Source organism: Ambystoma mexicanum, chromosome 12 (genome assembly GCF_040938575.1).
Source record: "Ambystoma mexicanum isolate Mex_15411 chromosome 12, UKY_AmexF1_1, whole genome shotgun sequence".
Taxonomy (NCBI): domain Eukaryota; kingdom Metazoa; phylum Chordata; class Amphibia; order Caudata; family Ambystomatidae; genus Ambystoma; species Ambystoma mexicanum.
In genome coordinates this window covers 78,712,608-78,729,338 of record NC_090936.1, presented here as the reverse complement: position 1 = coordinate 78,729,338, position 16,731 = coordinate 78,712,608, and positions in this window count along the sequence as shown.

Genomic DNA, 16,731 nt, shown 5'->3' with positions numbered 1-16,731 from the left:
TATATAAGCACATGTGATTATTTGATCACAGCGAGTACGTATACTCCTGGCACACCTCAGATTCAACCCCCTATGAAACTCAAACTAGCACTCATCAATGCATGCTCCATAGCTGCCCATGCCTCAGAAATACATGATTATGTCATTGACCAGGGACTGGACATGCTCATAGTAACTGAAACTTGGCTCCACCAAGCATCTGGGCCTACTCTTACCATTGCCATCCCACCAAACTATACTAAACTCAGGACGGATAGAACCAAATCAGTTGGTGGAGGAGTAGCTATTATAGCTAAAAACCACCTTAAACTAAGGACTTTCCCTATTGAAAACCTAGATGGATACAACATCCTATTTACAAAACTTGCTACCAACCATAAAACCACCATTAATACAGTTACTATCTACAGAGCACCCAATAACACATCTCAGCCAGAAATAGACATACCACTACTACTAACCCCACTAATCGAACCAAAAACTAAATGCATCATCCTCGGTGACTTTAATCTTGGATTCAATGACACGCTAGACCACAAAGCAGAAGCTTTACATAATGCTCTCAAAGATATGCTATTCACACAACTCGTGAATGCACCCACACACATTAAAGGAAGAACGTTGGACTGGGTATTATCCCTTAATACCATAATTTCTATTGAAACAATCAGACCATTGCTCTGGACAAATAAATATAGTATTAACTTCACTATCAGGTGCAACGAATTTGAACCATGTAAGCCTACCACGTTGGATTCCTATGTAACTAGGAATACTCGGAAACTCACCGTTGAAAACCTGACCCAATTCTAAATAATTCCCTTACAGACAAGTGCATCATCAATGATAACCCATGTTCACTTGCAGATACTTACCATAACTGCCTCACAATCACAATAGATACATTAGCACCTAGTGTCACCAAAACCAGACGGCCTAATAAAAAATCCTCTTTCTGGTTTAATGAAGAACTAGTCTCACTCAGCCAAATCAAACGTTCAATGGAACACGTTATAACAAATCTCCTCCTGAGGCAGCTGATGCATTCAATGCCGCTAATAAAATTTACAAAGTAGCCATCATTGCACCGAAAGCAAATGCATTCAACAATAGAATTAGAAATGCAGCCTCTGATTCCAGAGAACTATTCTCTATTCTTAAAGAGTTGGAAAACCCTATCCCAATCATCAACTCTGTTCAACCTAGCAAAGAATGGTGTACTTCCATCCAAGATGCCCTTGCCAACAAAATCAAATTATTACAAAATAAAATCACTACCTAAAGAACAATATTAGCAGAAAAACAGATCCCAACAGACCCAAATACTAGTCCCAAGGGTGCAACATACCCATTTTACACTTCTCACAGTCTCCCAAGAAGCAGTGTTCAATACCCTAACCAAATTGAAAGCATCTAATTGCAAAGGGGACAACTTCCCAGCACACTTAGTCAAAATATGTGCCCCCACCCTTACCCCTATCATCACCAATTTTGTCAATGCTTCCGTCAATGCCAATCTGGTCCCAGCCAGTATCAAACAAGCTTGGGTCACACCATTATTATAAAAACATACTCTGGACCCTTTCATCCCAACCAATTACAGATCCATAACCACGGTCCCATTCCTTCTCAAATGTATTGATAAAATAGCATATAACCAAATACAAACCCACCTCAAACAATACAAACTCCTAGGAGCTAGGCAGTCTGGGTTCGGGCCTAACCACAGCACCGAAACTGCCCTTACTGATTTGAAAATCCAAATAAACACTATTAGAGATGCAGGAAAAATGTCCATATTACTGCTACAGGATCTTTCAGCAGCAATCGATTTGGTAGACCCTGATAAATTTTGTAAGACACTAGCTAAAGACCTCAGTTTCTCCAATAATGCTACTCTCTGGATCAAATCATTTCTATCTGAACGTACATCTACAGTCTCCATAAAGATGCTGCTGACCCCATAGATGGCCCCATCGGAGTACCCCAAGGATCATGTCTCTCCCCACCCTATATAATGCCTACACCAAACTCCTATTTTCAGCGCTTGACAACATGGATGTCATCTATACAAATTTTGCAGATGACACTCAAATCCTTATCCCCATCACCGGAGACTACGCCCATGATATTCTGACCATAAACAAAATGTACGCCATCATTCAAAACTAGATGGCAATGAACAGCCTCTGTCTTAATGATGAGAAGACGGTGATTCTCATTGTAGGATCCCAATCCAGGATAGGTGCGCTTCATTCAGACTACACAAATATCAACATCGATGGCACATTAATACCAGTACTTAAACAAGTTAAAACCCTTGGTGTCTATTTAGATGCCAATCCCACTATGAGAAAACATATTTCGGCCTTCTCCTCATCCACAGCATACACAGCGAAACTCATTGCCCTAAGTCGCCAATTCCTTACAACTGCTAATTGAATAACACTAGCTAAAGCTTTGATATTAACCAAGCTTGATTATTGTAACATCCTTTTACTAGGAACCTCCAATGCCAATACAAGTAAATTACAACTGTTACAAAATAAAGCACTGACAGCGGCACTAGGCATAAAGAAATCAGATCATATCTCCAACGTTAGGCGAGAAAACCATTGGTTGCCCATCGAAGCCAGAATAATTTTCAAAACTCTATGTGTAGTACATAAATGCCTCACAAATAAAGCACCCAGCTACCTCACTAAGGCCATTATGAAAAAATCATCTCATAAAACTCTCAGATCAAACAGTAAGGCTCTATTAGAAATTCCGCACCACAAAAGCACCAAAGCAGGAGGCAGCAGTTTTAGAGTCCTCGCCCCCACCCTATGGAACTCCCTACCACTCAGAATAAAAAATGAGAAATCCATGGCTAGTTCCAAAAAATCATTGAAAACGTGGTTGTTTAACCAACACTAAGGGATCAAGACTTCCCACCTGCATCCTACCAATCCAGGCTCATACCTTATTTACGAACCATGTTGGTTTTCCTTTGAACCGTTTTGTCTCTCTGTATAGGTAACTGGCTGCGGACATTCATGCCTTGCAGTACAGAGGGAGGAGGGAGAAACCACAATTCGAAGACAGACGAGAAATGGGAGGAAAAAGAACCCTTGAAAATGCCACAGGTGCACTAGTACCCGTCATCTAGCCAATGACAGAGATTGTCCTACCAGGGACAAAGAATGTTCGAGTTACAGGAGATTCGGACACATCACCGTCACTTGTAAAAGGCATGCCAAGAAAGGGATGTCGGTTGGTGCGGATGCAGAAGCAAGAGGCTATGAGTCATCCGAAGATGAAGGTAGATCTATCATCATAATGCTAACCGTTCCATAGCCAGAAGGGAAAAGCCACATTGTGTCATTAAGCTGGGTGGAAACGAGACAAGAGTGATAGCTGACTCAGGGTCAGATTTAAAAATATTACTCATTTGCCATTACAAAGACATGATGGGCAGGAACAGGGTGGAAGTGTTGAATACAAATCACAAGCCCACCGTTTTTAGAGGCGCCTCTGTGTGCCTTTTGGAGTCCGATAATGGTAGCATCGAATTTAAAGCCCGGGTAACAAAGACAGAGTATATTTATCTGAAGAAGGCCCGGCAGCATTAGGCTGGGATGGCCAGGCAAAACTAAACATTAAACTGGATCCCAGCAAAGAGGACCAAGTGCTTTCGGTGAAAACAAGTGGAGCGCCGGTGTCAAGAGAAGAATTCCCCAGATTGTTCTCTGATGAACCTAGTAGAATTAAGAACTATGTGCACAATATCATGCTGAAACAGAATGCAATCCCCGTCGAGCACAAAGTGAGACCAGTACCAGCAACAGCGCGGGGCATGTTGCAAGTGAAACTTGAGAAGATGGTTATGGAGGGCACAATTGAAAAGGTGGAGTCTGAGTGGCTGAGCCCGGTAATGCTGATAAATAAACAACACTGAAATGACTGGAAGGTGTGCATATATTTACGCAGTTTGAACTTAGAAGTCATTACAGACAGTTACCGTCAATCTACTATCAGTTTACAAGAATGCCATTCGGGTTGTAATCTGCTGCATCCACATGTCATCGAATGATGGACTCACTATTACGCAACATTGGAAATGTCTCATACTTTCAAGATGACATTGGGCCTCATTATGAGGAAGGCGGTAGGGGGTTAACGGGGCCGATAGAGCTGCCGGCCCCGTTAACCCCCTACCGCCTCATTATGAGGTCCGCTCGTGGGACCCGCTAAGGATGCCTGGTTTTACCAGACGTCCTTAGCGGGTCCGGCGAGCGTTCCAGCATGCTAACAACGGGCCCGTCATTAACGAGCCCGTTAGCATGCTCTCCATTCCCATTGAGCCCTATGGGGGCTCGAATGGGAATGGGGATGGTACCCGGAATGAGTGTAGCCATGCCGCAAATAGCGGCATGGCTACCTCCAATGTCCTAATGAGGTCCATTTTCATATACGCTGAAGATGTTGAAAGACATGATGTGGTACTGAGGAAGGTTCTCACCAAGTTACAAGGGAGCAAGACTGAGATACAATAAATGTGTGCTCAATACCAGTGAAGTGGAGTATTTGGGATATAAGATCCTCAAGAAAGGGAATAAGTCCCAAAAAGAGCCTGCTGCCAGCAATCGTAAAGGCTCCCTCGCCAGCCACCAAAGATGAATTACGATTGTTCTTAGGCCTCGCCGAATACTATGTTAAGTTTGTTTCCAATTTCTCAGAAATCACTACAGCATTAAGAGAGTTGCTCAAAAAAGGAGCAGCGTTTGACTGGTGCCAGGAGCAACAGACAGCTTTTGAGGCGATTAAAGGAAAGAATCGTTAAGCACTGCACAACCCTTTAATACATTTTTGAAAACCCGACATAACAACGGATCCCCGTGCATATGGCCTAAGAGCCGTGTTAACCCAAAAAAAGGAAGGTTCCGAACATGTAGTAGCATTTATCTCCAAAGCGCTGTCCAATGCAGAGAAGAACTATTCAACGGTAGAAAAGTAGAAAAAGAAATGGTGGAATGCGCATGGGCAGTGGAATGTTTCAGAACTTATGTGTGGGGCACTACATTACAGTTAGTGATCGATCACAAAACATGAATTCACATGTTGAGCCCCAGAGGAACGAAAACGTCTACACCTCAACTGGCACGCATTGCAGCAAAGTTACAGAAGTACATGTATGAAATCGCACATTTTGCAGGGTGGAAAATGCCAAGCAGACTGCATGTCGGAATTATCTGAGAATAGGGAGAATGCAACATCTTCCTCAAGGATGAATGCGTGGTTGCGTTATTTGAAGATCTGAAGAGCAAAGAGTTCTTGGAAATGAGCAAGGGTCATTGGAGATGAGTCTGCTAATGACCTCACAATTTTGAGGCTCATAGAATGGGTCAGGAAAGTGAGGCCCGACCGATGAAAGGTCTGTTCCAGAAGGATTGAGGCCATATTGGAAGGTAGCTGATGAAATGTTTGAAACCAAGGGGCTACTGGTCAAGGGCGATCAAGTCATTCCGGGTATGAGGAAAAATATATTGTGCAGGCCTCATTGTGGGCACCTGGGGGGTACCATGATGAGGTGTTGTGTGAGAGAGTCCTACTGGTGGCTGTGATGAATCCTATGGATTCCTCACAAAATCCCTGCCTAAAGTCTCCTCCGAGGTGGCCAGGGACAGGCAGACGCTTCCTGGTCCTTACCCTGGGGGTGGTGCTATGCGGGAGGATCACCTAGGAGGAGAAAAGGCTAAAAGGCTCAGGGAGATGAGAGGAATCACTGGGGTGAGACACAGTATTTACCTTCCTCTAAGGAAGAGATATTACAACTACCAAAATACGTAATCGCTTGTTGCCACAATAATCTGTTACACATGTTGAACACCAAAATGTGGGTTAAATCAGTCAAGACTCTGATGGTATAAAAGTGAATAAAACCCAGTTTCAAGCCCATAGAGCTAAATGCTTCCCTAAATTAAAAAGGGGAAATGGAAAGAAGTCTGTGAATAATAATCATCAAAAACCTAGAAAGTCTTATTCCTCTTTTCAAAACAAACTGGTAACGGATTTGTATGATATTCCTTTCATGAAGGTTTTAGAAAACATATGGCAAATCAGTAAAACAAGGACTTCAAGTCCCATAATTCCCTTAGTACTGGGACGAGGAAGAGGGATGCAAAGGAACACTACTGTGGGAGCGGTCTGCTAATTAGTGTAGATGACCTACACCTGAAGGGGACAGAGAGGCTTAAAAAGACCCCTCAGGTGCAGGCATCGGGAGAAGGCGAAGGAAAAGGAGAAGCAGAAGGAGTAGAGCAGCAGAAGAGGAATAAGCAACGCAGACCGTGGCTGTTGCTGAGAGGGAAGCCTGAGGCGAGACAAGACGCCAAGACCACAGAAACACCTGGAGTGGTGGCGGGTGCTGAGATAGTCTTTGCCTTGAACTCTACCAGTTGCAGAGGTCACACAGCGGGAAGCGTAAGGAAGAGACGCTGGTCTGGTAAAGATTTGTTGTGCAGAGTATGCGCAGCGGGAAGCAGCAGCAGCGATTGAAGTGTACCCTCTTTGGAGGTACCAGGTGGTATGGTTGCAGCTAGCCCTCTACAGAGCAGAAGAGGCGCCATTCCTCAGTGGCATGAGTGGAAGTGGACCAGAGGAGGCTGTCCACCCGACCGCGAGGAGCCACAAGTATTGAAGACCTGCTAACACAGAGCGGAGCATAATCGAGCGACTTACCCAGTGAGTTTCACAACTTGTAAGTGACTCCGGAGCGCTCCAACGCTGTCTGCGTGTTCATGGCAGGCTGCTTCACTCGCGTGTGAGTGAAAGCAGCAGTAACAGTAATTTTGAATGCTTTTTGAATGCTGAAATATACGTTACCAACAAAAGTCATACCTGTTGATACAAAGTGACTGTGTAAATAAGCACATGAGATTCTGGAAAGCTCAAACACCCTGTGGGGAAGCTAAAAAAGGTTCAAAAGCTTACAAGCAATACCCAAGCCAACCAGCAATACCAATATAACAAACAGTGCTCAAGGCAAGAGGGGAATACTGAGAAGTGTAATCATTGTAAGACTTAGTACTTATGTGCTATGAGATACAAATCATCAGGTGATATAAATCTACATTGCCAAAGCCAAGATAGAAGAAAAGTGATACTGTCTTTTGGTAACTATTTGCTTGTTGGTGCAGAGGGTAAGAAAGCTGGCAAATGGGCTTCACTTCTGGAGAAGGTTATCCAGAGGGAGAGGAGCATAGTTGCCAAGGAGTCATGAAGACCACTAATGTGATTCCTTGTTTCCCTGTAACTTGTTTTGATGCTTAAGAAGTCTAATGAACTTGTTGTTATACTAAGTTGGAAGTTATGTGAGGAACCATGGTGGCAACAAGTAAGACCGACACAAGTGATCACAGTTCAAGGGTGTTTACTGAAAAATGAATGCTGTATGCAGGTTGGGAAAACGCCTAATATAAACCTAAATTTAAGATGGGAGCAAGCGTCAACCATTAAATGAAAAATAAGGCAGTCCTAGGTGCGTTGGGTCAAAATAAAAGAGCCTATACTAAGAAACCTACTGCCAAACCGTACAACTAATACAAAAATGGTGTGGGATAGCTTTGAAGAAAAAGAAAGAGGTGTTCTCAAATAATATGTCAGGATGCGGTAGCCTGCGTCTCCCTTCCCCACGTTTTGAGCACAGAGCTTGGAGCACAGCACAGTCTCTGTCTTCTCTAGCATGAGACGACAGTTCAATGACAGTTCTCAGGATAGTCGATGGCCAAGTCTTGGGCCTCATTACAACCCATGCGTTAAGGGATTAATAGCGCCATAAAAGGTCTTGGCGCCGTTAAACCCTTAACGCCTGATTACGAGGTCCCTTTGCGGGTTGCACTTTAACGCCTAGGAGCTAATTACGGCACCGTAATTTACGGTGCCGTAATTAGCGCCTTCCCCATTCCCATTGAGCCCTATGGGGAAGGGCCATGGCGGCATGGGGAATTACCGCCCCGCCAACCTCGGAATGGGGTGGTAATTCCCCATTCCGCCATGGCGGAGTTGGTAAGTTACCGGCATGGACCATGGTGCTACTAGCACCATGGTCCAACGCCTGGGTCGTAATGAGGCCCTTGTTTCTTTTGAAAGTGTCTTGCCTTCGGGGCCTGACGTGTTCAAATAACAAAAACTATAGTTCCTTTAACCAAATAAAAGTTTGTTAGGGTGATGATGATTCACTCTTGGGTCCCCCTCTTCTGGGCACTGACCCTTCTTAATTGTTTACCACAGTTTCACATAGGGTGATGGCTTCCCCCCTGGATCTCCCTCGGTCAGGCTCAGAACCCTCTTAACTTTTAGTACTTGGTGATCCTGTCAGCATCCCTTGGTCGGTTTCACTCTTGCCAACTTCACATTCACAATTGCTTGTGGGATTCACCTCCCTTTCTTTCACAATGCTTGTAGATCAAAGTCTTTCGATTGTACAGGGATTTTGCTTGACCCTCTGTATGACCACTTTGACCGATTTCACTGGCCTTCTGGTATTTGTAGTTTTACTCAAATGGGGATCGACCAGAGTCTCTTGAGTTAGAAAATACGTGATACTGGTTTCCCTCTGCAGCTGGTCTCCCCTTTTCCACTCTTTACAGTTCTTTCATAGTTCATCGAACTTTGGTTCAAACTTGCCATTTTGTGATTCTCACTCAACACAGCCTGGTTCTTATAATTTCCCCTTCGACTCACCAGCTGTGAGGAACCGCTTGGCTTTTCTCGTTCATCGGAGTCGAGGCCGGTCACTTCTCTCCTCGCCATCCTCTCGATTCCTGCCACCTTTCTCCTTCTATTGTACTGCCACGCTTGATTAGCTCTCTCGTTGTACTGTCTGCTATGCTCGTACTGTGCTCTTGGGTTCCACCTTTTATCCCTGTGTGGACGGGAAAGTGCCGACAGATGTGTGTGATTAAGGTTAATTGCCTGACTTTGCCTGACCCTTGTATTGGGACATGTAATGCAAATGGCTCTGGTGTTAGTCCGTTGTTCTTTGTGTTGGGCGAAAGTGTTTGTGTCGGAAAAGGGGTGGGGGTTTTGAATGTCCTACACGGGAGAACGGGGAAAAGGTATCAAAGGAAGGAGGATACTGCGTCCCGCCCATCTGTGTCCCTGTCCCACTCCCACTCCCCGAGGACCCCCATCCGGGTGATCCTCCCTCACTTGTCCACCTCCAGGAACTGGATCCAATAGCGATGGCCGTGTCCTGGTCACCTGGATGACAGATCCCCGGGGACTAGCTAGAGAGACACCTTCAGGTTTCTCATATGCCCTTCCACCATGCGATGTAGCCACATTTGTTTCACAGGGGAACCAGGAAAAAAAATCCAAGTTTCCCTGATCTTGTCCTTTCTGGTGTTCCACCATGAAACAATAAGGTTGTAGGTTTCAAAACCATTGCATGACCCGAGGGTTGGACTCTTTGCATTGGGTAATCTAGACTAAGGGTGAGAGGTCAGTAACCAGAGTAAACTTTTTCTGCCTAATAGATAGTATCTGAGATGGAAAATGGCCTACTTGATAGCTAGGGACTCTAGTCCCACTGTGGAGTAGTTGCTCTCATGTGGGAATAACTTGCAACTGGAGTTTAGTATAGGGTGTTCTATTTTGTTGCAAATTTGGGTCAGGACGGCTCCTAACCCTGTAAGGGAGGCGTCCATCTGTAACACAAATTCCTTTGAGAAATCGACTACCTTTAGGATTGGGTTTTGGCATAGTGATTGCTTTAAGATGTTGTAGCAAAGCTCATCGTCCTCGCTCCACTGAAGTTTCTGGGCTTCAGAATTTTTAAGTTTATCTGTTAGCCGTGCCATTTTATCCAAAAAGTTAGGGCTAACCTTACCTTTTCATGTTGGGGCTGCACAGTTCCATTCCCTATGAAGACGCCAAGATATTTCATGGCGGATTGGGCTCATCTGCATTCAGCTGGATATGCAGTTAGGCCAGCATTCCTAAGGACTTTCATGGTGTTATGAAGATGGAAGAGATGGTCCTCCCAGGTCTTACTATAAATGAAAGTGTCAGCAATGTAAGCTCCACAAATGGCAGAATAAGGGTGTAGGATGTTATCCATAAGAAGTTGGAACGTAGTTGGTGCACCGTGTAGGCAGAAAGGGAGGACTTTAAACTGGAATAACCCGAGCAGTGTTGAAAACGCAGTTTTTTTCCTTATCTGGCCCATATACAGGGACGTGCCAGTAGACCTTGGTTAAATCTAGGGTAGATAAATAGGTTGCTGTTCCTAGTTTATCAATAAGATCATCAATGCGTGGCATGGGTTAGGCATCAAAGTCTGATATGGCGTTAACTTGACGGAAATCGATGCAGAATCTCCAGGACCCGTCAGGTTTTTGACCAACATGATAGGAAAGGTCCATGGACTGGTGGAAGGTTCGATGATATTATCCTTCAACATTTTGTTGACTTCCTTGATCACTGTTTACCTGCCTCTGGTAGATGATAGGGTTTTAGGTGAACTACTTTGGCTTTAGGTGTTCGATTATATAATGATATATACCTTTTACTCATCCCTATTTTTCTGAGAATAAATCAGGGAATGAGACAATTTACGTCTTTTTAGATCTTCTCGTTGTTTGGTATATAACTCGGGTGGAATTAAGTCAAAGTTATCTATTGGTTCAGGAACCAGGCAGGCTAGAACTTAGCTGACAGGTTTTCTTTCCACTCTTTTAAGAGGTTAATGTGATATAAGTGGACTTTCTGTATTCGTTCTGGCTGTGCTATTTGATAAGTGCATGTTCTCGTCCTTTCTATTATCTCATTAGATCTGTGCCACGTGGAGACAAGTTTGTTTTCTGAGGTGGGTAAGAGGACTAGTACTTTTTGTCCGATACAAAAAGGATCTTAAACTTACTTTTTTATCGTAACTGGACTTTTGCTAGCTTTGGGCCTTTCCCATGTGAGTACAAACTAAGTCCCGGACTAATTTCATGTGTTCTCCCATTCTAGTGGCGGTTTGGGATATTGAATGGGGGCCTCCTCGCGTTCTTCTCAGGTTTCCCGGAGCATGTCCAGGACATCTCTCGGTTCTCTTCCATAGAGTAGCTCAAAGGGAGAGAAAACTGTAGACTTTTTTTTTCACTGCAAATAGGGCGGATGAGATCATTCGTTCCCAGTCCTTCCAGTCCTTGTCTACCAATTTCCGTAGAATGTGTTATAAGGTCTTATTGAATCTTTCTACTAGACCTTCAGTTTGTGAATGATACACAGTTCACAAGGTGGTAATATGGAGTAGCTCTTTGACTTTGGCTATGAGCTTACACCAAAAATTTGAACCCTGGTCTGTTAGTATTTCTTTGGGAAAACTGACCCTAGAGAAATACGGTAGAAAATGTTTCAAGAACTGCTGAGTGGTATTAATTCAAATGGGGAATGCCTCAAGATATCGGGTCACATAATCCACGATCACCAGGACATACTTGTTGCCCAATTTAGATGTTTCCAGAGGTCCTCTTATGTCCATGCCAATGCATGAAAATGTTAGACCTCTCCAAATTATACAGTAGTACAAATGTGCAGCAATACATGACACATCGCTTGCCTGTCGTTCTTAGGAAGTCCGGTTTCGGTTTTCTGGTGGTAGAGGAACAAGACCCCAGAGATCTCTCCTGCGCCCCAGTAAAGGGAAGGAGCTGATGATGTACTCCTGGGGCCAAGCCCAAATTCTCATGGGAAAACCCGCAAAAGGGGAGAAAAAAAATGTGGTGATATCCTTCTTTCCGCAGCTGTCTTCTGAGGTCCCAGCAGAAGCGTAATTCCAGAGAATAGTTCCTCCAATAATGTATGTCTGAATTTCTTGAAGGTACTTGCTCAGTAGTTAGCAGAACAAGCACTGAATGCAAAGCAAAGAGAATATACAGTGGAAGGTAAAATTCCCCAAAGGCAGAATAAAGGAACCGCAGAGTGGTCAGAATACCGCTGTGCTGTTTTATAAAAGACTGTCCAAGTGGAGCTTTGAGGCAGGAGAATTCTCTCCGGCACAAAATCAGAAAGGTGATAAGAGAGAAATCGGGTGCTAAGCGGGTGGAGAGTCCCGCGGCTAACCAAAAGGAAAACAATGCCGAACTCCGCGGAAGAGGCGGAACGGATTTCTGCAAAAAGTGGGCAAGGCAGGAAAGCGGGATAGAGGACCTGCGACAGAGAAGAAGGGAGGAAAGCCGGTTACTGTGAAGGAAGCGGAACGGCAACTAAACAAGGAGAGAAACAGCTAATGAGCGGGCTGAAAAACCTGCAGCAAAGAACAAAGGAGAAAAACTGATACCGCTGGAAGAAGCGGAATGGCAGTCAGAACCAACAATGTGCTGCCTGCCGTATGAGGGAGAACGGTGGCAGCAGTGTAAATGAGGAACCAGGGAAGGCTAAAAGAGAAATAGCCCTGATTGAGCCACGGGAAACTCGGGTAGGGTAAAGAAAGATAGAGGCTTACCCAGCAATGAGAAAACTAGCGTAGCACTTGGTAAAGTAACACACAAAGCAACGCACCAAACATAGCCTCTTCCCAACTTATATACTTAATGAGGAAGTAAAGCTTGAGCAGCCTGCTCACACTGCCCTCTGGGGGTACAACTGGAGAGATGGTGTTTGATGATGCACTGAGGACCCAGTCGCCGCCATCTTGTGAAGGTATGGAAACCATAGGAAGGTCTTCTGCGCCAGCGCTGCCAGAGAGACCAGGAGGAATGGGCTTTCCTAACAGAAAAGGGGACTTCTATAATTGGCAATGGGTTCAGAGGAGTAGGTAATGGAATGTGCGGGCTGGTCTTTCGACATATCCCGCATGTTTGTATGAAAGTTTTTAAATCGGCATAGATACCTGGCCAGTAAAACTTTCCACTAATATGTGCCTGGGTTTTAACTTGCAAAACAAAAAAGTGTCCTGACAGGTTCACTAAACATATATATGAATTTAATTTATAATAAACTTCTCAATACCAGAAATATGGCACAAGCTATCTAGTTTTCTGTGTCCACCTAAGTTTTCATAGGGATACATTTTACAAAAATCACCATTTCGTACTTCTGTTTAAGCATTATACAGAAGTGACTTTTTATTATTTCAATTATTACTCATAAGCAAGGTCTGTCAATTACCAAGCACTATTAACTCAACATAAATTCCAAATCAAGCACAATATGTACAAAAAAGAACCAATAAATATCCATGTTCATGTACACAGTATTTCATACAATGCAAAAGACAGTTATATACACACATTAGAAAAAAACATTTGAAAAAACTTTTTCTCAGAATAGTCAACACTATATAAATTTTGAAGTTGATAGGCCCCCACTCAGAGGTTGAAACCATATGTCTCTGGATTATAAATGTTCAGTTCCATTGGGGGCATTTTCAATTGGTTAGCTAAACTCAAGGTCTACTAGCTAAACTCGGGGTCTACGTGTGACACCAGAATAAATCTAGAAGGTGTCATACTGGCACAACCTGCACATCACGGTTTCAGCACAAAGATTTCAAACATAATGGAGCGGGAGGCTCCAGTCCATGCCGGGCACATTTTTGAATTGTGCAAGGCTTCCTGAATAACATCCTAGTGCCCTGCATCTATAGAGAGACGCCAAGCGACCACTGCACAGCTTCTCCCATTTAAAGTAACGTCAATTTGTAAATGTGAAGGAACGAATCTGAGCTTGAGCCCCAGACAAGGGTCACGACTTCTACTGGTCCTGAGGAAGGCGGAATGGCCCACTCCGCCGAAACGTAGTTTACTCGCACTTTCTGTTTTATTCGTGTGCGAGTATGACACCTTCTAGATTTATTCTGGTGTCACACGTAGACCCCGAGTTTAGCTAGTAGACCTTGAGTTTAGCTAACCAATTGAAAATGCCCCCAATGGAACTGAACATTTATAATCCAGAGACATATGGTTTCAACCTCTGAGTGGGGGCCTATCAACTTCAAAATTTATATAGTGTTGACTATTCTGAGAAAAAGTTTTTTCAAATGTTTTTTTCTAATGTGTGTATATAACTGTCTTTTGCATTGTATGAAATACTGTGTACATGAACATGGATATTTATTGGTTCTTTTTTGTACATATTGGGCTTGATTTGGAATTTATGTTGAGTTAATAGTGCTTGGTAATTGACAGACCTTGCTTATGAGTAATAATTGAAATAATAAAAAGTCACTTCTGTATAATGCTTAAACAGAAGTACGAAATGGTGATTTTTGTAAAATGTATCCCTATGAAAACTTAGGTGGACACAGAAAACTAGATAGCTTGTGCCATATTTCTGGTATTGAGAAGTTTATTATAAATTAAATTCATATATATGTTTAGTGAACCTGTCAGGACACTTTTTTGTTTTGTGGTTTAGTGATTTCCCGGTCCTTGACAGAGTAGGGATATACCCTCTAGTGCATTATGGGTTTTAACTTGGCCCAAACGTCCTGTGAGATGGGAATGTGCGATCTCTAGCACAACCTTTTGGTGACTTTTAGGTATTACAAGCTGAGTTTTTATTAGGCCTTCGGGGGAGGTTTTCTTTCTGTAAAGTAACCCTATTTTTAAGAAGAAAAAGGGACTTCCCTTTTCTAGGCCTTCTTCTTCAGGAATTGCTTGTAAAAAATCTTCAGTGAGGGCTGGATCATTTCGCTAGGCAAAGGCTAGGTCAGGATAGATGGTGGGTTCCTCTGCTTTCCTTTCTTCGATTGTAGGGGATTTATCAGCTTCTCCAAAGCTTAAGTTACCTCTGTCTGTTTTATCTGGTTCACTTTCTTGTTATTGAGGGAACAGAGCTCTTTCTAAAATTCCCAGTGCAATTTGGTCACCCAGACCTAAATCAAAAGGGACTTTGCCATGATTCTGTAAGGGAACCTTTACATCTCCTCGGAAGTCAGGATCAATAATGCCCGCTAAGACCTCTATCCCGAACTGCCATGCTAAGCCATATTTTGGGGCTAATGGGATGTAACACGCCGGAGGGGGGATCAAAGCTAAATCCGTAGGAATCATTCCTCTTTTTCCAGTCGGAATAATGGCTTCCTTACTGCTACAGATATCAAACGCTAGTGATTCCCTGGTGGCAATGGAAGGGTTGGAAGCTCTCTGACTAAGCTTTTGAAATTGTAGGGTTCCCCAATTTGTTTCAATTGAGTCACATCTCCTGACACTATATTCACAAAAATGAATGCTGTATGCAGTTTGGGAAAACGCCTAATCTAAACCTAAATCTAAGATGGGAGAAAGCGTCAACCATTAAATGAAAAATAAGGCAGTCCTAGTTGCGTTGTGTCAAAATAAAAGGGCCTATACTAAGAAACCTATTGCCAAACCTTACAACTAATTCAAAAAGGGTGTGGAATAGCTGTCATGATTCCTGCCCCTCATGTCCCCAGCCCTCCAAGATGTCAGGCTGGAGCCAGGCCACGATCACCTACATGGCCCTCAAGGGCCTCTCCATCCCTCCAAAGACCCACTTAGAGTCAGACTTGGCGCTTGTGGCACCAGACTCACTCACTCCCATAGGATAACATTGGGGATTGGACTTGTAGTGCATTGATGGACAAGATGGATGCCCCCACATATTTCGGTTCCCAGAACTGCATGTGCAGTCTAGTCTTTTGGGTATGGTTCAGCCCAGAGACACCTGGGCTACCTAGAGACTATTTAAGCCACACCCAGGCTGGGAAACATGCTTTGTGTTTTCTGCACCTGCAGCGTGACACTCACCGTGTTCGGATCAGTCTCCAGTAGGCCTGCATCTTTCTTCTGCGCTCAGCTCTTGCAAGAACAGTAACACCGTTAGGAACAGCCTTACCTTGCGGTGCTTCTGTCCATCATTCATCGCTCCTTCTGTTCAGCAGGCATCTTTTGCTGTGTCATTCCCATCCCGGCACACCACTTCCTAAGGAAAGGGGAAAAGAACAGACGAAAGGCATTAGTAAGCATTCAGCAAATCTTCGCTTATTTTTAAAGGCTGTACGAGCTTCAAACGCTTACCTGAATCCCAGCCGCTCTGGGGGAACTCTGTCTCCGGAACTTCTCATCCATCTGCAAGAGGGAAAAGACACTCCAGGTTAGCGTGGAAACATTTAGAGACGCCGCATATCGCGCTTACTCACCGCATTTCTTCTTCATAACCGGCATCCACGCTGAAAACGTTGCGGCACCTAAAAAACACAGAAAAAGAACTCCTTTCAATACAAATACGAAAGGGTTGCATCGCGCATCGCGCTCTCACTCACCTTCAGCGCTACTCATCTCAGCAGCACGTCGTCATCCCCGGACGCCGGCCATCATCTAAGGAAGGAAAGGAACAAAGTTAGAGAACTGTTCAAAAGACTCATTATACTTACCTGTCGGACTCTTGCCAGTGAAGTAACTAGGCAGCAATGAGCCCGCATCAATCAATGCGCCCCTGCGCTGAAAGCAGGACGGAGAGCACACTTTCCAAGAAAACAAGGTGAGCTGTGGATCAAAGGGAAGGGTTGGACCCCGGGGAAGAAGGGGTTCAAGCACACAGAGACAATAGGGAGTTAAACTCTACCAATCCTGTGTTTCAGGCCCAGTCTCCAGTTGAGTAGACTCCAGGGAAGGGTTCGAGGTCCTAAGAGGTCAGAACAGGCTGAGTGAAGTCCCCGTGGATACCAGGTGAGCGTTACAGAACACAAAGCCTCACATCAAAATGCACCTGGGTGTCATGGAAACATCAGAA